Source organism: Megascapheus bottae, chromosome 1 (assembly GCF_031878675.1).
Source record: "Megascapheus bottae isolate mThoBot1 chromosome 1, mThoBot2.hap1, whole genome shotgun sequence".
NCBI lineage: Eukaryota > Metazoa > Chordata > Mammalia > Rodentia > Geomyidae > Megascapheus > Megascapheus bottae.
Window position 1 is genome coordinate 22,528,185 of NC_143509.1, and position 22,286 is coordinate 22,550,470.

General features: G+C 37.9%; 1 pseudogene; it reads left to right on the forward strand.

Moving 5' to 3' along the window:
- LOC150068502 (uncharacterized) overlaps nucleotides 1–22,286 on the forward strand; it is a 473,749-nt pseudogene that overhangs the window by 363,641 nt on the left and 87,822 nt on the right.

A 22,286-nucleotide genomic window follows, 5' to 3' on the forward strand; every position in this document is an offset into this window, starting at 1 on the left:
TGGGTATCTCTATGCTTAATCTTTTGAGGAATTTCCATACTGCTTTCTGGTGTGGTTGAACAACTCTACATGCCCACCAAGAGTGTAGTAGCATTCCCTTTTGGCCACATCACCACTAGCATCTGTTGTTATTAGATTTCTTGATAAAGGCCATTTAACTAGGGTGAGATGGAATCTCAAAGTTGTTTTGATTTGCATTTCTTTTATTGCCAGAAATGTCCAACATTTCATCATGTGTCTATTGGCAACTCTTATTTCCTCTTCAGATAAGTCTGTCTTTAAGTCTTTATCCCAATTTTTAATGTAGTGCTTTGTTTCTTTAAGGATTTGTTTTGGGGGGATTCAATTTTTTGAGTTCTAAGTATATTTTAGATATGAAGCCTTTGTCTGTTTTATGGCTAGTGAAGACCTTCTCCAAATCTACCGGCTTTCTATTTATCTGGCTAGCTGTGCCCTTTGCCATGCAGAAACTCTGCGGTTGTACATATGACCATAAAAGATGATGCTAAGTAAAATTAACTTCAAGATATCTAAACAAGAGGTTTTTCTTGGTGGTGGTTCTTTTTAATGTACTATGTGAGGTTATTTCTTATTTCTTTCATTTGTTCCCTATGGTTTATCCCCTGCAGTCACTGTATTTGGTTTTGGTGCCATGTGTATTGTATGTACATTTATTTGATTTAGGAAAGGAAACAACAAAACATTGAGCAAAAGACAAAGAGTGAACCAATGCAGTAGCAATACTCATAATACAATATGTTGGAAATGAACTTAACAACTAGATGGGGGAGGGGAAAGATTGGAGGAGAAGGAAAGTGGCAGAAAAAGAAAGGAGAGGGTCACAACCTTTGACAAGAAATGTACTCACTACCTTACATATGTAACTGTATCCCCTCTGTACACTGTCTTGACAATAAAACTTAATTAAAAAATTAAAAATAGCATGAAAATGCCATGAATAACTTAATACATTTTCCCATGTACACAAAATGGAAAATTACCTTGATGTATATAACGTCTTCAATATAGTGAACTGCAAAACTAAATTGAACTCATTGGTAAGTCTAACACAACACAATCTCAGAGACACAATTCCAGGTACTAGATAAATTTATCAGAACATTTAAGTAGGGAATTACATTCATCTTAAACATATTGCTTCCTACAAAGTAAAGAAAAAAGAAGAAAACCTTCCACCCTGATTTTTGTATACAGTACAACTTGGGTTCCAAAATTCAAAGAATATTACATTGCATGCAAATCCCCTATGAAAATAATATGAAACTCCAGGAAAAAGAGTGGTCTGTTATTTCAAGGATGTGAAACCCAATCAATCAGTATTATTAATCATATATAATCCATTAATAAGAAAATTGTATAATTATCTTTATAGAGTCAGTAAAAAGTAGCAGGTAAAATTTACCACATATTTAAAATAACAATATGTAGCAAAGTAGAAGTGGAAAGGATTTTTTTCGGGGGCGGGGGCAGTGGCCTGAACTCTGGGCCTGAGCTCTTCAGCTCAAGACCACAACCCTACCCCATAAGCCATAGCTCCACTTCCCCTTTTCTAGTGATTAATTAGAGATAAGAGTCTCACAATCCTTAGTTCCCAGGGTGGCTTTGAACGGTGGTCCTCAGATCCTCAGATCTCAGCCTCCTGAGTAGCTAGGATGTAGGTATGAGCCACTGAGCCTCGCAACTTTTTTATTCTGATAAAATGAATCCTGCTGGATCCATAGATCCAGTCCTAGGGTATACATTTATGTGCACAGTAAAATGATAGAAACTACCCTTCAGAGTTCTAAGGGAAGACCAAGATTATCATTGCCATCATTTCTGTTCAATTTTATATCTGAATTTTCCCAAGTAAAATAGCTAAATTTTAAGAATTTAAAAAATGGAACGGATGTTTGGAAAAACATCTCAACAAATGTCATCCAAAATGGCCAATAAAATGAAAATGTGCCTAACCTAATTAATAATCAGGAAAATGCAAATTGAAGGCACAACATAATCTATTATAAAATTGTGGGAAGAACGTAAATGAAAGGGAAAAAACAGAATATTCCAAATGTTGGCAAGAATGAATAACATCTGTTCCCTAATACACAGCTGGTAAGGGTGGCAATTAGTCTTACAAAATAAAGCATATCCTACTTTTTGACCCAGCAATTCCAGTCTAAGTAAGTTTTACTCAATAGAAATTCGTACGTAAGTTCAATGAAGACATGTATGAGAATGTCTGCAAGAATATCCTTCACATGAAGAAAAACCTAGCCGGGCTCATACCTGTAATCCTAGCTACTCAATAGGCTGAGCTCTAAGGATCTTAGTTTCAAGGCAGCCACTGCAAGAATGCCTGTGCAATTAACTACCAGAATACAGGAAGTGGTGCTATGGCTTAGTATGGTAGAGTGCTAGCCTTGAGCAAAAGAGCTCAGGGACAATGCCCAAATCCTGAGTTCATGACCCAGGACTGATGCTTTAAGAAATAAACAAAACAAAAGGAAGGCAATATCCAGTTGTTCATTATTTGTGAAGTGGAAAAACTAGTATCATGACATATTCATGGAGTACAATAATAAATATACTGATGTAAGAATGGAGTAGCTACAATTACATTCAACAGCAAACTGCGTATCTTCCAGAGTGCACGTGGAAATGCGCACACAAAACTGCAGTGCAGTTATATCCATAGGTAGATAGGTGATGATGATGGTGATGGTAATTATGATAGATTCATAGATAGATTTAGATAGATATTTGAATGTTTTGTATAATTATGGTATTGCATATCACATGTAGCTTGTAGGGTTGTAATGATTAGGAGTATTATTGCAAGCCAGTCAGAGTATTCTTGGGATCCTCTTCTGGCACTGCATTAAGATTATAGGTGACACAGGGATGTAGCTTCATGATAGACTTGCCTAATGGTTCCAAGCCCTGAAGTTGCTGGAGCCCCAGCATCTTAAAAATGTTGCTTTTGAACATTTAGTTTCTGCAAAATCAATAAAGGGTGTATGCCTGAGAATACTGTACCATCAGTGTATATGACATACTTCGTGAAAAGTTCAAAACAAGCAGATGTATTCTCAAGGGCTGTGTATGCATACATAGACAAAAACTGGTGTTGTCCAACCAATACACATGATTGTTTGCTGCCTATTTTCTCCTCTCCTCCTTCTTTCAGTATCTGCTACACTGCTTCCATGTTTGCTTAGTGTTGAGAAAGCCCAGACTCCTGATTCTCCTCACAATCCATTCTCCATTCCCTCCTCCAGATCCCTCAGTCTTCCTCTTCCTTTCTCTCATTCTTTCCTGCCTTTCCCCACTATTTTCCTCCACTTTCAGACCCTTCCTCTGCCTTCCTCTCATGAGACAGGATCTGTTATGTCAGCTACTCAGCCTGAACAGAACTATAGCCATGAGTCGACTCACAGGGCACAGACAAGCCTATAGAGAGGTCGGGTTGTGTTCCAGATGCCAACTGAAGAGGAGACAGAGAGAACATAGAGGTCTAGCAGCAGGTTTAGCATTGGTCATATCCAGTCTACCAACACAACCCAATCACATTCCACTCTAGTCCTTTACCCCATCTGAAGGTAAATCTCTGGAGGAAATGACAAGTTGTTCTTTCAACTTCCTCTTAGTATCTAGCCTTTGCCAAATAGATGCTCAGGAATTATTTCAGAAGCCAATCACAAGACATGTAACAGGTGAAGTGGTGACTTCTAGCTTCTCATGCTGGTTTCTCTCTGTGTTGTCAGGCTCATCTTATAATAAGGACTTGGGAATTCCAAGGTCTGATCTATAGGTCTCCTAAAATCCATAAGACTATCAAACTCTAGCCCACTGTTGAAAAGTAGCATTTTCAGTACAAAAGATTTCGACTGTCTCTTTCATTACATAAAACCCAGCATGCATTGGCTCTGATTCTAAGGAAACAATATTTGATCTCACTTAATCTGAGGTTAAAACGTGATGTCACTGTGATTCTTCATTCTGGGAGAGTTTCTTTTTGTGGGTTTGGACTCAGGAGTCTGATCCTTTTTAACTATTCAATTGCAGATATAGATGAATTTGCTATTGGTGATGGTGGCTGTCAGGACCAATGCTGTAATACAATTGGCAGATATTACTGCAAATGTCAGGCTGGCCGGAAGCTGAAGACAGATGGCAGAAGATGTGAAGGTAATAATTAAGACTGTCTGCTTATAGATAAGGAAAGAAAGAACAGCTATGCAACACTAAAGAGGGGGTTTGTATTTAATCCAGAGCCAATTGAAGTGCTTGTGTTGAATATTGTCAAGAGTACAGATCTTCCTCTCACATCTAGATTACAAAATTGTAACCCATTAGCACACTTCAAGTAACTCATTATAGGAAACATATGATTATATGCTGGTTTGGTTATGTCATGTTCTGATTATGGAATAAATCCATGGGTAAAGTACATATTTCTGAATGTCTTTCACAGAAATCTAAAGCAAAAAAAATGGTACTTATCATAAAATACTCATATTTTCTTACAAAGAGAAATGGAGAGATAGAAAAAATGGTATCCTTGGTGGAATATTAGCTTTGTACACTAACTTCAATATTCTAGCATCTTTTTTATTTTATTCCTTCCTTCCTTTATTAATTCATCATCTTATTCATTTGACAGTCATTGATTTCCCATTCTATATCAGAAATTATCTCCTGCTCTAGAGATATAAAAATTAATGAGAAATAAATGATTCCTAGAAAGAGCTCATTGGTAAGAGGGGATGGGTGAACTTTACTAAACCCTTTTATGGTGCATTAAGGCATGTTGCATGAGGTCAAGTGCACTGGACCCAAAAGACACTGGGTTTAGTTCCATCTGTCACATACTATTTTTGTAACCATCACCAGTTATTTAATCTTGCGAAGACTCCCCTCATCTGAAAAATTTAGGATAGTGGTAGTGACAAAAGCCACAACAGTTGCTGTGAGAATTAGATAAGATGATGTGTCATAAACACTCAGCACAGTCTTAATTTGTGAATTCAATTTCTGCTCAATCCAGATAGAATTAAGGGCAGAAAGAATGCTTCCTATGGTAAGCTTTAAGAAGAGAACTCTAAACTAAGAGGATCATCTATGTCGTGCCTTATAACTGTCTCTTTGGAATGTTTTCTATTTGTCCTACTCAAAATGTTTGAGCATTTTATTAATTCCGGCAATGTTGTTTCTTTAAAATCACCATAGAAAGAGTATTTATTCTGATTGGGTCTTCTCATTTGCCTGAAGAAAATCACATTCATTTCGACCCCTTTATAGTGCCTCTTTCTGAAGGGTCGTATATGAATGATGTGACTGGATAAAGGAGAACAGACAAAAGATTTCCATCCCCACTAAAAGTGTGAAGGGCTGGCTGGAGCTGTGGGACTGATTGGGGTTTCTGGTTTTCTCACTTCCTCCTTCCAAGGCTTGGAAGGGCGATGTTATGGAATCTGGGCTAATTGTTTTTGTTGCCAGTCCTGGGCTTCAGCTCAGAGCCTGAGCACTGTCCTTGGGCTTTCTCATGGTTAGAGCTCTACCACTTGAACCACAGCACCACCACTTCCAGCTTTTGCTATGTATATGGTACCAAGGAATTGAACCCGGATCTTTGTGCATGCTAGGCAAGCACTCTACCATGAGGTCAAACTCCTGGCCTGGGCTAATTTTTAAAATAGCTATTTGGGTGACAGACTACAATAGACTTTATACCTACTAGCTCATTTATGTACATTCATCTCATAATTTAGTTGAAGTTACTGACTCTTGGTCACGCATATGAATATTAATATATTTAGAGAAAGACTTTCCACAGTTTCATTCAACTGAAAGCTACTTGTTGAAGTCTATTACTGTACAGAGGTCAGGATCTCTCAGAATCAAGACTTTCATAATGTGCTAAGTTTGATATGTTTTCCAAGATGCAGAACTAAGAATAGTTAAGGAGAGTGGAGGAACTGTGCCAACAAGTCTATTTTCCCTAAATTCATTCTTTTAAATGTTTCTTCTCATCTTCCAGTGGTCATAGAAAGGGGTTTCAATTCAATATATCAATATATGAGTAAAATGCAACTTAACCAGTGTCACCTCCTCTATCATTCTCTATCTCTACCAATCAACCCACCAATCCAACTTATCCACTTCCATTTTGACACAGGTTGAGTGTTATGACTGTCCCACATACACTTCATCTATTTGTCTGTCCTCCCTCTTCCTTGCTTTTGTGGCAGATAAGATGATTCTAAAGATTCAAATTTCTTGGTAGTTGAATATATAATTACCTCAGGTTTGTTTATGGGAATACTTAAATTTAGGATTACAGAAGTCATTTTGAAATCCAGTACATTCTGAAGTCCCTAAAAATGAGTTTTACCATTCATGTCTGCATATTAATGGGCTTGGTCTTATATTGACCTGCTACTCTAAAAGTTAGTTGTATTCAAAGAGCAACATTGTGTGAAAAGCCTACAGCCATACAATTAAGCAGTCAGGTGATCAGACTTTTTCATTGCATTAATCTACGTTGAATTTTACTTGTGTGAACTGTTTTTTTATTCAGCTAAACATGTTATGCACATTTGTTGTGCTATTCATTGACTGCCCTTCATTGACATTGAAATACTTGTAAGTGTTCTGGTAAGCTAATCTTCACTCTTAAACTTTTCTTCAGAGACAGAAACTTCTGGAAAACCTTTCTGATTAGCTCTACATACTGGCAGCATCTCATGTCAGGCATAGCTTGGAAACTAGAGCATATTTTTGATTCACAGTGCAGATGGATTCATGTAAGATGTCGATTTAAGGAACCAATAAGAGAAAGAGCTGCCTGCCACTGCTTCTGATTGCTGTGGAGTTGTTTTTTTTTTTTTTTTTAATATAGATGACTCTGTGTGTGTATGTGTGTGTGTGTGTGTGTGTGTGTGTGTGTGTGTGTGTGTGTGTCTGTAGTATCTATTGAAAGGATAGAGGATTCTTCATCTTTCTTGGAGTTAGGTTATTTCTAGATTTTCTTTTTTTTTAATTTTTTTATTGTGATTAATAGAAGGTTTACATTATATTCACCAGATTGAAGGTGCATAACTTCACAAACATTGATACCCTTTCTTATGACATGGTCCCCATTTCCCTCCCACCCTTCCCCCGTTTATCTTGATTTCCCCCCTTCTCTATCCAATTTCAAATAACTAGTTAAGCACATATAAAATATATCAGATAACAAGGTGAAATTTCAAATGCAAAACTGTCTGAATTTCAGAAAAAAAATCACTTTACCATTTTATTCGCTATCATATTCATGTCTACTTTCCTTTGTTTAAGATATATTTTATTTATGGTTGTTATAGAGATGATGTACAGAGGGGTTACAGTTACATAAGCCAGGTAAATGAGGATGTTTCTTTTTAGATAATGTCACCTCTTTCCTCCCTCTCTCCCCTCCCTCCTCCCTTTCCTTCCCACTCCCCTCCCTGTTTTTCACTCCCATCCCATCCCACACAAGTTGTATAGGTTATTTTCAACAGTCTCCAGTGTGTGCACCACTACTGCATTAATTCACCCTTCATCCTAAACTTTATGTTCTCCCCTTACCCTTCCCCAAACATACAAACTTACATGCAGTACTAAATGTACAGAAAACAAAAATAGCAACAAACAAAAACAATTATTGTTTCCATATCTTGGCCTTTATTTAGATAAATATCGTTTTACCTGATCCATTACACATAGCTATTGAGCCTCTGGGATCCTCTCCTCAGAATAACCTCGTTTGGTCTCACTGTATAATTTACCACCTCCCTGTGTATTTTTGAGGATTTTTGTTATCTTAATTATGAGTAACATAGGTCAGTGATGTTTGTTTCACTATCTCTTTATGGGGACGCCTTTCCCTAAAATAATTTTTTTTTCCCCTGGAGGTACTTGGGGATGTTTAGACCTTGTTTAGCTTCACAGCGAGAGGAGCAGGAACTATTGAGACTCCAGGGGTTCAGGCTTCCTGAGGTCCCACGTGTGATCTCAGGGGACACCCCCACCACACGTTTTCCTTCCTCCTCCCCATTTCTGACATCTACCCCATTCTCCTGTATCTTCACTGTACATTTTCAACTAGCGGACTGGGTTCAAAAGGGTGATAATTTCCCTTTTTTTTTTTCAAGACCCTATTTTTTCCTCAGGTCCATTTTCTTTTATATAGCCTTTCTATATTCTCACTGCTCCAATAGCTGTGGTCCTTAGTGTAATGATTCTAAAGCTATCACTTTACTATATAACTTTATAACTATATAACTGTATATAATTATGTGTATATATATTTATGTGTTATGCATATATTTATGTTACATATATGTATATGTAAGTTTTGTGCCATATAGCTAGTAATATATGTAGTAATATGCATGTTCAATAGAGACATAGATATGTGTATATAAGTTTATATATAGTAATATATAGTTATGTATAGTAATGTATGTATGGATAGATAGATATATGTATATAAGTTTATATGTGCAGTAGTTATATATAGTAATATATGTGATATAGGTAGACAGGTAGATAGATGGATGAATGGATAGATAGATATGTAGATGATAGACAGATAGATAGATACATAAATCTGATACCAAACTTACAGGACTTGGTGATTGTGATTATTTATAGGTCTGTACTATTAATCAAACTAAGGATAACTGAAGGCCTGACTTATCATCTTTTAATTCTTAGCACCAGCTAGAATCCCATAAATATTTATTGAATGAATGGGTGGATGAAAACCCTTCAGATACAGATGCATTAAAACCTTCTGCCAATATACATTTGGCTCCTCTCTTATCTACAATTTTTAATCATGCCAAGATTGTCATTTAAAGTTTGACTGGTTCAAACTTTTACTTATCAGTAGTTCTCAGTGCAAACAGTTGCTGATAACAAGCCCATTACATTTAAAAGAGAAAAATTACATTTTTTATTTCTAGAGAATAAATAGAACCTTTGGCTTCATTTCAACTTTCTGAACAATCCTTTGCAGTACTAATCCCAGTGGTTAGTTCTACAGCATCTGTAGTGTGATTGTCCATGGACACACAACATTTTACTGAATAAAGTTGAAACTGCCTTCCTAACCTTGTGAGCTCAAGCGCAAAGTTAGTAAACACTGGCTACCTATCGGAGATAAACTCTATTTGAGAGAAAAATAATAGCGTGTGAAACTAAAATTACTTACTGATTGTTAAAATACTTTAGAAGTGCTGAGTGCCGGTGGCTCACACCTGTTGTCCTAGCTACTCAGGAAACTGAGATCTGAGGATTGTGTTCAAAGCCAGCCAGGGCAGAAACGTCTGTGAGATTTATCTCCAATGAAATACTTAGGAAAAAAACAGGAAGTTCAAGTGGTAGAGCACTAGCTTTGAGCACAAAAAGGCTCAGGGACAGTGCCCAGGCCCTGAGGTCAAGCCCCAGAACTGAGGGGGGATGGGAATTCGAAGTCAAAACATATTAGACATGAAAATGTGAATGAATAAACATAATTAGCATGTCATTTGTAATAAATGATAACATCCTTCCTGGACAGTATTCTTGGTGGGTCAACTTCCGCTTCCACACTGTATGATTTGAAAATATAGGAGTAGTAGGCACTATCATTTTTTTTAATGTTGCTACTGGAGCTTTTTCATCTCTCTGAGCATTTTCAGTCATGTCTGTGTTCTACCATCTGAGCTACACCTACAGTTCAGCATTGTGCTGGCTATTTGGAAAGAGTTGTACAGACTTTTCTGTCCTGGCTGGCTTCAAACCGGATGCTCCAGATTTCATTCTCCCTAGCTAGAATGACAGGCATAAGTCATAGGCAACTGGCTACAATACATGAAGTCTTTCTTCATCAAGTTTCAACATGGTTGAGTACACTGGACATCTGTGCAAGATCTTAAATGGAAGTGCCATCCGTTATATTAGATGCTTTGGCTGGCCTGAGGATCATAGAGGTGCTGGATCTTAACTCCCTGGGTGTTTATCCTGATGTTAGGGATTTCCAGAAAGTAGAAGGTATTGGCTTAGCTCCCCTTGCTATCAGGACAGCCTTCCTGGTATGTGACTTGAATCGGTTGCTTTTCTCAGTTCAGAAAACTTAACTACTCAGAATCCTCTTTTATAGTCAGTTTTTTTCCATGTAGTTCACTTCTGTGTACATCCTCAGTGAAACTATCAACTTTGGCCTCCAATTGAAGACTGCTAGTACTTGAATAAAATTATATATGTGTACCTAACACACACACACACACACACACACACACACACACACACACACACAACTTTATGCATTCATGAAAAATGATTGGGAAATGCTGTCAAGAATTTGTTCTTTTATGTATTATTTCTTATTCTTCTATAAAAGAATTCCCAAATGTCTTTTGATGTCATGAAGTGTGAAGCTTGAAGTTTTCTGGCTTCAATAACTGACAGACGAGGCAGATGCTGGTGCTTAGCACCTGTAATCCTATCTACTCAGGAGGCTGAACTCTGAGGATCATGGTTCAAAGCCAGCCAGGACAGGAAACGCTGTGAGCTATTCTCCAGTTACCTACTCAGAAAAATCTGCAAGTGGAGATGTGGCTCAAGTGCTAGCCTTTAGCACAAGGAGACTCAGGGACAGTACTGAGGTCCTGAGGTCAAGACCCAGGATTGGTCCAAAAGGAAAGGACTGACAGATTATTTGAGGTAGAATGTAAACAGAATGGTTTTGGAAACTCCCATATAGGATGTGATCATTTGCAATAGAAAGAGTTCCCCGTTTTCAATTTACCAAGGCAGATTTACGATGGAGTATGCATTGTATTTCAAAAGACTGGATACTAAAATTAATGACACTTATTAGTTACATAAATATATGAAGATATCTTTCTCTTAAGGTATTCATTCATTCATTCATTCAACAATCACATCTGCCCATGTGCTGTCCATTGTGGCAAAATAGAAACTGTTGGTGCAAATATCAACCCTTAAATGTACTAGCTGTGAGACTGAGAACAGTAATTACTGAATATATCTAGGTTTCACCCCCTTGTTCTACAAACCAGGTAGCAGTATGAACCTGATAGAGGTTGAGGGATTAAGTGAGATGCTGTATAAAGACACTGACTATGGGGACAAAAAATCCACTTTCCCTCTGCTTCACAACATGAAAAGACATCTATTCTCAATACAGACTTCCCAACATGTCTCTGTGAGCTTTGGACTGTGTTCCATATGGGAAGAGCAGAGTCACGCAGATACATCTGCACCAGATGATCAGCCAGTCTGTGTAGGATATCAACAAGTCCATACACACACACATCCTAGCCTCTACTTGCAATTTTTACCGATCTAAAGCCAGTATTTTGTCTCCATTTGCTTGTTCTGGATGGGAGCTCAATTAATTCAAAAACAAGGCAGGCTACATAAATTTGTTATTGAGCCCTCTCATGTTCCATTTGTCTAATGTATAATCGCCACTTAGAAAATTGTGTATCTATCCTCTGTTTTTTTATTTCTTTTTTTTAATTTCTTACTTCTTCCTGTGCTATTTGTTGTTGAAGAATGTGTGTGTGTGTGTGTGTGTGTGTGTGTGTGTGTGTGTGTGTGTGTGTGTGTGTATGGGCAATGTTATCTTTCTCTCTCCAAGGAGCTTCCAATTCAATAAAAGAGATAAGTTGGATACACAAACAGCTATACTGGAAGAGAGCAGGGGAAAATAGAAGGAGTACAAGGAAGATGCAGTGGGAATTAAGGGAAGAAAAAGATAACCCAATGTTGAATCAAAATGAGCTGCAAGGAACAGACACTAGTCATAGTCCTGGGACTGTCTCCTTCTGTTTCCATAACTTTGTTAACAAAGCTCTCCACAAGAGCTCTCTCTAGCACCACTCCACCTGGCCGCCTCTCTCTCCTTTCTCCATTGACAGCAGAGGGAAGGCATGTGAGCTTAGAACAACAAAGCCACAGGGATTCTTTGAGAACTCAGGAGGGCCTTCTTAAGTGAGTGTGTCTTTAAGGCTGGCAGGAAAACACATGCAATTCAAATCTAAAGCCGCAGCATGTGAAAAAGAAAATCCACTTGGTTTCTTTTTCTAAAGCCCATGTGTGATGGAAAAGAATCATGTGAGCCCCTCAGCTTTCAGAGAGGACCGTGGCTAACCTAAGGGCCTTGAGCTGATCAGAACTCACCTTGGTGAGCTCCACTTTCTAGGGATATGCACACGCATGGCAGTTGTAGCTCTCATAGGTAGAGCTAACACATACACACACACACACACACACACACACACACACGCACACATACACACACACACACATACACACACCCCAAACCTTGCAGTCTATAGCTGACCAACAAGGCTTCATTCCAGAGACCACTCATGACAAACACATCAGGACAAAAGTTAACCACAGAAAAACTTTCTCCAAGTAACTTAGACCACAGCAAAACCAGTCTCCATCAAAAAGAACAGCTGGACAAGGGGTTTGGGGAGCAGGGGATGGGGTGATAACAGATCACCTTTATCAAGTTTCCCTTTTGACTCCAAATCATTCCCATATCTTAGGAAACACGCCACAGGCTTCATATCCTGAAGAAAATATGTTTTTCTTATTTCATTCACAGTGATTTTGAGTTTCTCTGCTCAGGAATCTAACATGAGGCAATCATTATAAAAGATATTATGACTACTACACATTTTACTTCTTCTCAGTTATAATCTTCATCTTTATCACCATACGTCACATTCCTCAGATGTATGTTTCTCTTTCAAGGATTTCTTTTTAAGAGTCTAGAATCCCATCTACCAAAAGGTTAGTATCATCCTCCATTCTAAAGGCTAGTCTTTTTCAGATTTTAAAAATGTGGAGGGTTAGTTCTGTCCTTGCAAAATCCATATTCCTTCCTATTGCTGTCATAAAAAAGTAGTCATGGATGAATGATATTTTTAATTTTCTTGCTATAGGACATAGTTGTATCAATTTCTAAATAATAGAGATTTTTTTCCTTTCGACAGGCCATACTTAGGGGAATATGAAAATACATGTGTGATTTCTACTCAAAACATAAGACGCTTAAAATTGACCTGTTATTTTACCATGGCTTTCCATGCTCCTGTATTTTTAGTGCCTTCTAGAGATAGCTCAATCTTACTATAGTTTTTCATGCATAGAAATGAAGCTCTTTGTTTCTGAAAAACCATGCACCTTGTTTGGTTAGTTAAATGTTTATTACTAATCATTCTAGTTCTTAATTTCTGAATAGGGCAGGTCTGTACTTCCTTGAGTAGAATTAATAGTGATAAAACACATATTCTTCATTGTATTTATCCTCATGGATACTTTTGATGGACATGATTCATATGCTTTGCTGAGAAAAACATGCACCTGAAAATATGCATACTTATTCACCGTTTTTACTTTACATGAATAGTGTTCCTAAGAATAGCAAATACCCTGGATATATGAGGAGTCCCTGCTGTTGCAAATATAAACACGCACATAGCTAATATTCTCCACAAACTAAAGAACCTGAAGCATTTTTCTAAAAGAAAATACACTGCCCTTGTTCTAAGAAGAAAAGGGAAGCTGAAGGAGAGTGATGGGGGGCTGAGTTTGATGGAGTACTGTGTAAGCATGTACAAACAATTAGAAATCTAGTTTAAGAAAACAGTATTCTTATCAAGTGCTGGTGACTCAGGCTTGTAATCATACCTAATCAGGAGGATGAGATCTGAGTGTCTTGATACAAAGCCAGACCCTGGGTAAAAATGTCTGAGAACCTGATAGCCAATTAGTCAGCAAAAGCCAGGAGTAGAGCTGTGGCTCAAGTAATAGAGCATCAACCAAGAGCAAAAGAAGCCAAGCAAGAGGATGAGGACTTAAGTTCCAGTCTGAACCTCCCCCCCACACACACAGACACACACACACACACACACACACACACACACACACACACATTTCAAGTCTTATGGCAATTTCAGTTCTAAACAAGCTGTCCAAATGGGTGTCTATTTTAAAAATTTCATCTTTGCTTCATATATGTTTAATTTTTTAAACTATGAACAAAATGACCCCTGTAATAATTCATTAAAAGTTGTTTTGCAGGGGCCGGGAATTTGGCCTAGTGGTTAAAGTGCTTGCCTAGAATGCATGAAGACCCGGGTTCGATTCCTAGGTACCACATACATAGAAAAAAAAAGCCAGGAGTGGTGCTGAGGCTCAAGTGGTAGAGCTCTAGCCTTGAGAAAGTCCAAGGACAGTGCTCAGGCCCTGAGCTCAAGCCCAGGACTGGCAAAAAAAAAAAAAAAAAAAAAAAAAGTTGTTTTTACAATAGCATAAAGAGGCAGCCATGAGCTACATTTCATCATGAGATAAATGAACTCATATGAAATTGTTCTGTTATGTACCTGAATATGAGAACTAAGAGCTCTATGCATTTAAATCAATGATTGTAAAACACATAATTTCTGGGAAATTCAATGGACCAAACAACCTAAACAAGTTATCTATTTATTTTATACAGGTTATTACATTTTAAATAATCATCACATTTTGAAGTCCTGACTGAGCACTAGAAAACACATTAAAACTGCAGCTGGGAAAATTAGGTTAATTGCAATTCATTAGGTGCTGTCCTTATTAAAAGTGAATTGATTTAACTCTCATGAAAAGCCCTAAGGCCTGAGAAAGCGAAATAGCTGTGTAAACATGTGCTGTGCTCAAAACTCAGCAGCTACTACAGTCCACACTAGGATATAGAATCCTCAGACTCCACTGGTACACAGATCCTCCTACAGTAACCCAAAAGCTGAGTTCCTGTGGTACCAGCCCAGGAAGATGTTTCTTCAGAAAAAACGTCAATAAGGTGAGTAGTCAGAAAGTTCTAACATCACACTAAACCCAAGAGAAAGGGTAAATATCAGAATGTGGCCAACTAGATGAAAATAGTATGGAATAAAAGACCAGAGATTGAAATGCCAAATGTAGTAAGATCACAAAAGTATATCTTTCCAGAGTCACTGGGCATAATTAGTACATCTAACCTGTGTGTTTAGGGCATAGATGTGAAATTTTCTACCGTTGTTTCTTGTTTGACTATCAGCACCTGGTTTCTAAGCACAATGAACTCCACTATAGATTTTGATATCGCCATCTGGCCTAATGTACTGATTATCTTCACAACGAGCCTTAGCTTGCCTTTTATGTTAACTCCTACTTTTGCCCATTAAATCCTAGAGTACGTGGGTTTCAAATTAATGAGAAGTAAGATAAAAGATGGAGACTTCTGCTGCCTGTTAGCATTAATTACGTTTTGAGGCATAATATTTTGTACTGCTCAAATCTGGTTGTAAATATGTTCTTGTCTTTGATGAGATAACCTCTCTATACTTTTTTGCCTGTGACTGTATTTACCATTTTCCTTTGTTGAATGTCAATGAAAATGGCATTGCCAGATGGTTTGAAAGAGAAGTGAGCAAAGACTGCTTTATAAATATAAAAAAAGAGAGAAAAGAACAAGAGGCTTTATATACAAGGAAGGAAGGAAATAACAAAGAATCATTGCTTAAAAAAAATAACAGAGAAAGTGATTGCTTCATCTACACTCATGTTCTTCCTTGGTATCTTAAAGTATTCACTCTCTACTCTTCTGTGTAAGGATCAGTTTAGCAAATACAGGAAATGGCTCCTGGAGAAGGCAAAAAAAAAATAATAGGCCGAAAGTGACACAGATTGTCATCAAAAGACACACGACATTCAAGTCGAAGGAGATTTTGCTCAACTGTAGCAATTTAAGTTTCTGCCTTCACAAGTGAAGCTCTCTGAGCTCAAGAAAGAGTCTCTGTTTTAAGCCCACCTGAGGTCAGACTGTGCTCGGGCTCACTCAGGCTCCAGGGATCTCACTGGTCACTGGTGGTTCCAGAGCTACCCCTTGCACAGCATGGAAGTCATCTGTTGTTTTCCCCCGGCCTTCATTTCCTCATCTGCATGAGGAGTCATTTGGAATGGAGGGGGAAAAGTTTCTCTGAAGTGTCTTCCAAATTGAAAAATGCATAATTCTCAAGCATATAACCAAACATTTTAAATGTAACCCAAAAACTGAGTTCTGGGGTACCAGCCCAGGAAGATGTTTATTCAGAAAATACAGCTATGAAAACAAACCGTAGATGTCGAATGAGAACTGAGATATCATCCATTGAGAAGAAGGGACAGGGAAGAACACTCAGCAGTTACATGCTGTCTGAGATGATCAGAAAAACGGAGTCTACTTTGTCTTTCAGTTTCAGGCAGAGGCATTAGACAGCTTTGTTTTTATTTAGGAGTCTCCCTCCCTCTCTCCCTCCCTCCCTCCTCCCCCCCTCTCCCTCTCCCTCTCCCTCCCCCCTCCCCTCCCTTCCCCCCCCTCTCTTAGTAGTAGTAGTAGTAGTAGAAAGTTCCAGGGCTCTTGCCCAACATTACACATTGACTACCATGTAGAACATTTTCTCATTGATCGAGCTTATGCTGCTCAATATTCTCATCTTTAGTCCGTCTGGAGAAGAATTTAGAATAAAAAACGAAAACAGGAAACCAGGAACTAGTGGCTCACACATGTAATCCTAGCTACTTAGGACATGGAGATCTGAGGAGTATGGCTCAAAGCCAGCCCAGGCAGGAAACAAATATAGCCAGAAATGGAGTTGTGGCTCAAATAGACTTGAGCAAAAGAAGCTCAGGGACAGAGCCCAGGAATTGCCCCAGAACCAGCACACACAAAAAAAAATAAACAATACGTTTTTGAACTGCTCATCTTTCAATTGAGAGGATTATAACCTCAAGAAACATTTCTGTAAAAATCTAAACATATACATTAACTAAGTGCAACTTTTTCCTGCCAATGAAATAAATGGCTGATAGTCAATTTTTTCATCTTGGTGTTTTCTAGAAATACTCCACAGGCAATCACATAATTCAACTCATAATTACCTAAAATTGATAAACTCATTAGAACTGAAATAATATTTGTAGTCTCAAGGCAGTAGGGCATTTAAAATATGGCTTTTCTTTTTTTCTAATATGCAAATGATTTGCGTGTGTGCATGTGTGTGTGTGTACATATGTTGTTTACCAACATAGGCAGTCCAGTCTAGTGATGCCAAGCACAGTCATTTGGAGAAATTAAGAACATTTGATAAACCAACACAAATCAGGTACAACAAAATTAGAAGTAACTCTTTTTCTCAGAATGAAGCACCTGACCATCATATTAAGATCAAGAAAACTTTGGTGAGCAGCTCATACAGCACACAAAATATATCTAAACTTGCCCAAGAAAGACAGAGCCTTAATCTACAAATGTTGGGACTGTCAATTCAAATGGATAAATCATCTTAACTCATTCTACTGAGCCAGGGTTCATCTCACTGTCTCCACTGAGTAGATCTTTCTGATAGCTTATGATTCCAATATCAGTTTGACTCCAACCAAGAAAAAGGGAAGGAAAGAATCGTAGTAATTTAAACAAGAAAGCTTACTATAAGGAACATTATTAGTGATTACTCCATCTGAGGAACTGATCTGGAGAAATAGAGACAAATCTGAAGATCACAGTACTACAACTCTCATTCAAACCTAGCAGGAAAAGTTTTGACCATGGTTTAGAGTGTGGTAAAGAGATTCTTGTGTTGCCACAACAGCAGTATTTGGTAATCTGGCTTCTTCAGCTTGCTAGAAACCTGCTCTCTAGATTTCTGGAAAGAATGTCTTGCAGAGTTGTCACTTCCAAATGACATTGCCTGATAGAGGACTACAAGGAGAACTGCTGGTCTCTGAGGTCTCCTGGTCACCAGTGGCTGCAGAAACCAGAAGCAGAGGAACTCTTGTGCAGCGGGAGTCTGGCTGTAGAGATGCTGCATCTGTGCTGGGGAAGCTGTGTGCAAAGCAGAAACCTAGCTGGAAACTCGTAAAATAACAACGCTGCTCAAGAAGAGGGATTCTCCCAAGAAAGCTTGGTGGAGAAAAGAATAGCTAGAAAAGAAATCAGTGGGGAATCATGAGGAGAGACAGGTGGTGTTATTGAAAAAAATCCTTCAGTGCTTTTTTTTTTAATTTTTATTAGCATAGATCAGCTGTACAAGTTGCTTCCAATGAGATATTTATACACTCCATGCAATGTCTCCCGACCTATCCTATTCCTTTCTTCTCACTTTTCCTTACCTCCTCCTTCTTGTGGGAACAATTTTAATGGGTTTCATTGTTCTGCTTTCTTTTCAAAAAGTTCTTTTCCTTGCTCTTCTGTTAATTGTACAAAAGGGCATCAATATACTATCTTCATTCTGTGTGCACTGCATCTTGCTCAGTGTCACCCCCTGTCACCTTCCCTGCCCCTCCCATGTCGCCCAGCCCCCCCCTCACACTTGGCCACTGCGGGGGGGGGGGGGAGGCCCTCCCCCTTCCTGGTGCCAGAGCGACCTCTGCAGTCGTATTTTCACCACATTCTCCTTCCCCCTCTCACACCAATAGAACTGCCTATACATTCCGGAAGTTTCGTTTTCAGTGAGTACTAACTGTACAAGGAAGTTTCCAGCTGATACTTCACACACGTATAGATTATACTTTTGTCAGTATTAAGCTGTCCGTTGCTTTCTTTCCCCTGATTTCCCCGTCCGCTATTATTCAACATCTTTCAGTGAGTTTCCTTATTCCATAGTCTCAATACTACTCATCTTCTATTATTCCTTTCCTCTTTGTCACTTGTCTTCCCAAACAGTCCCACTGTAACAAACATGTTTTCTTGGATATACATATGTTATATACATGTTTGTATATATTAGTATGTACATGAATACATGCAAGCATATATACATTTATTATTGTTTCATATGGCATATATTAATCAGCATATAACCATTAATATTTTGCATACATAGTAACAATAAATTAAAATGTATATCATTGATATATACACACTACTTTATGTACATATTTGCACAAACATGAATAATGTATGCATATGAAAGTATATACACATTAATGCACATACATAATTGTATGCGCAATTACATATGTATGTAAGTATATTTCTTGAAGGTCTAGATTCATCATATGATATACTTCCTAAATGCTAAGGTATTATTTTCAGGACACAGTAGGACACACTTTATATGAAAATTTAAAAATAAACATGTCGATAGTACAAATACTTTTTCAGCGTCATCCCAAATACATGCTCAATCTCTGAGTTTTGTTATTTCAAAAAATAATTGACATGGTGGCTGCAAAGGCATAGAGGAGTATCATAAAATTACAGAGAAACACTCCAAAATGCATGAACCATTGTGATCCTATAGCATACAGAATATTGTAACTGTTCTGTAAAAGTAGTTTAAAGAGTGTTGCAGATTCATTGTATTCTGAATTGCAGTAAGAGCTTTCACCTCCTTTTTCTCTGAGGTCTTACAGTTAGTGAAGGACTGACTTTCAAACATTTGCTGCTATGTTTGAGCAAGCATAACTGTTAACATCTATAACTAGGTCATCTCTTTCATAATCTTGAGCATGACAAAGAGTATATATAATCCTTGAATATGATTAAGGGAAATATTAGAGGCACTAGCATAGCAGCAAGGCTGTTCCTATTTCATTTCCCATGGAAATATTTGGAAGAATAAATCTTACTTTGTCCAATACCTTGCCTGCTATGTGATATAAACTCTTTGCCTACTAATCACAAATCTGAAGATCTACTAGAATCGAGCTCCCTAGGACAGGCTATGTATTTTTTATTGCCACCCGAATCAAACGGGTGCCATTTTTCACACGAGGACTAATAAAAGTCACAATCTGTATTGAAACATTCCTGTATTTTATGGACCCATCTGATACACCCTTAATAAAGTTTTAAAACAATCCATAATAGATTTCACAGGAAGCTTGGATGCGCCTGCTCTCTCATTAGCAACCCAATTTTAAGCACTTCTCTAGACATGATTATCTGCAAATTTTAGGGGGTTGTTTAATATTGAAAGACTAGCAGCGAAGGGACAGGAAGCTCAATTATTCAAAAATCCAGTTATACTGCTGTTTAGCGTAATTTAACAAACAAAATTGCATTTTGTTCTTCTTTTCAAAGTACAGACTTGTATTAATTTCCCTCAAATAGGTATGTCGCTCACTGAAAATGCCAGTGCTCTTAAGCAATTCTGCATGAGAAGAGTTGATTAAAAGAAAACACCTCTCAGCTTGTTAAAACACAAATATTTTATGATTGACATTCCACTCACATTGCTTACACTCAATTGCCACTATTATAGAAACGGAAAAAAACCAGCACACACAGACTTTTCCCTAGCTAATATTCACAGCAAAAACAATTAGTAAATTCATCGAATACATACTGTCAATTTTAGTTTATTTATCTAGTTACATTATTGGTTTTGCATTCTTTTTCTGGGCCTCAGACTTGTTTACAATAATACTTACTTATCTAGATTTCCTTTCCTACACTAACATGTTAGTAAAGGGGCATGCCAGGCCTCAGTGGTCTACACTTTTAATCCTAGCTACACAGAAGGCTGAGATCTGAGAATCCTAGCAATTCAGAAGACTGAGATCTGAGGATGGAGGTTCGATACCAGCCTGAGGAACAAAAGTCCTTGAGAATCTCATCTCCAATGAACCAGCCAAAGGCTGGAGCTCAAGTAATACAGCAGTAGTCTTGAACAAAAACAGCACAAGGAGCTGGGCTCTGAGTTCAAGGCCCAGGACTGGCTCAAAGAGCAAAGCAAAACAAAATGAACAAACAAAAACCACATCTGGTAGCACTTCATGTGGTGATGCTGGGAGTTCAGCAGTTATTTGGGGGAACAAATCAAGCACTTTTTTTTCCTTTCTAACAGAAGAGCTTTTCTACGAAGGACAGAGGAAACAGCCATGTGCTCCATTGTACCCAGGAGTCCAGGATGTTAATTTATCTCATTTTGTCTTCTGGTCTCCTGCCAGCTTAAGGTAATCAGTAGGGATGAAACAATGAGGACAGCCAATCAGAGGAGAAGCAGAAACGGTTTCCAATATGATGGAGTTTGGAACTTTGACCTATCTCTCATCTAATGATGTTTGGGAATTTAAATTCATTTTGAGTAAATGATAAGGAATAAATAAACTCTGAAATTAGACATGAGTAAAAATAGCAGGAAGACATTATGAATGTTCAATTCAATGCTGTTCCAAATGTTAACACCTGACCCAAAAATGGGCTCAATGGCCTAAATAACATACAGAAAGCTAAAAGGCACTGCAAGTCAAATACCAAAATGATTTGAGGTGTCTAGGTTGTATAATGACGGATGAGCATTGATTGAGGTTCCCATGGAAAGTTCAGGAAAGAAGGTTAAATACTGATAAATATGCAGCAAGTCTTTGCTTATTATTTGTAGTCTATTACAAGTGCTGCTAGTCTAATAACCAGGCCCTGGATTTTCTTTCTTTCATAAGAAAGAAACATATCCTTTCATGTTTTGAAATTAACAAGCATGTCCCCTATATTTTTGTGTGAACATTCTTGCTGGATAATAAAATACGCTGGAATCCACAGAAATGCAATGATGTCACTTTGACGAGATCCTGAAGGATAAAAGTATTGCATGCTGAAGGTCACAGCAAGAAACAGTCATCAACACAGTGCATTGAAGAAGGCATTGAAAATAGCTTCTGCTCTGTTTCCTGTGCTGTGGAGCATGGAACACAGACCTTGTGCATGCTAGGCAAGCTCTCCTGAGTAGCGAAGATTACTGGAGTGAGCCAAGAATGAGCCAAGATTTAGTTTTCACTGGAAGGTTGCATTCTGGGTTATCACTCTTGACCTAGTATGCTTACCTCCTATTTCAAATAAGATTGTATCTTTCTGTACCCCGTAGTACCCTGACTCACCTAATGACTTGTGCAAGTATTATTTCCATGATGTTTTCTAGCTCCAACACTACAATCTCTCTCGCTTTTTAAATGTTGTTGTTCAATTCATGGTCATTTTATTTGGCTGTTTTTAGTATTTAAGAGAGTCCAGAAGAGTCCCTTTAAGGTTAATGAGGGATTGAGATGGTTTGAGGATTTACTTTCAGGTCTAGGTTATATTTTTTTGGCCAAAGCTAGAGAATAATTGAAGATCATTCAGGATGATCTAGCACCTAATTTGTTATTTTTGAACTACTGTTTGGCTTTAGCTATTAGCCAAATTTCCTAGGAAATTTCCTGGTTTGATTCAAGATTATTCTTTTTCA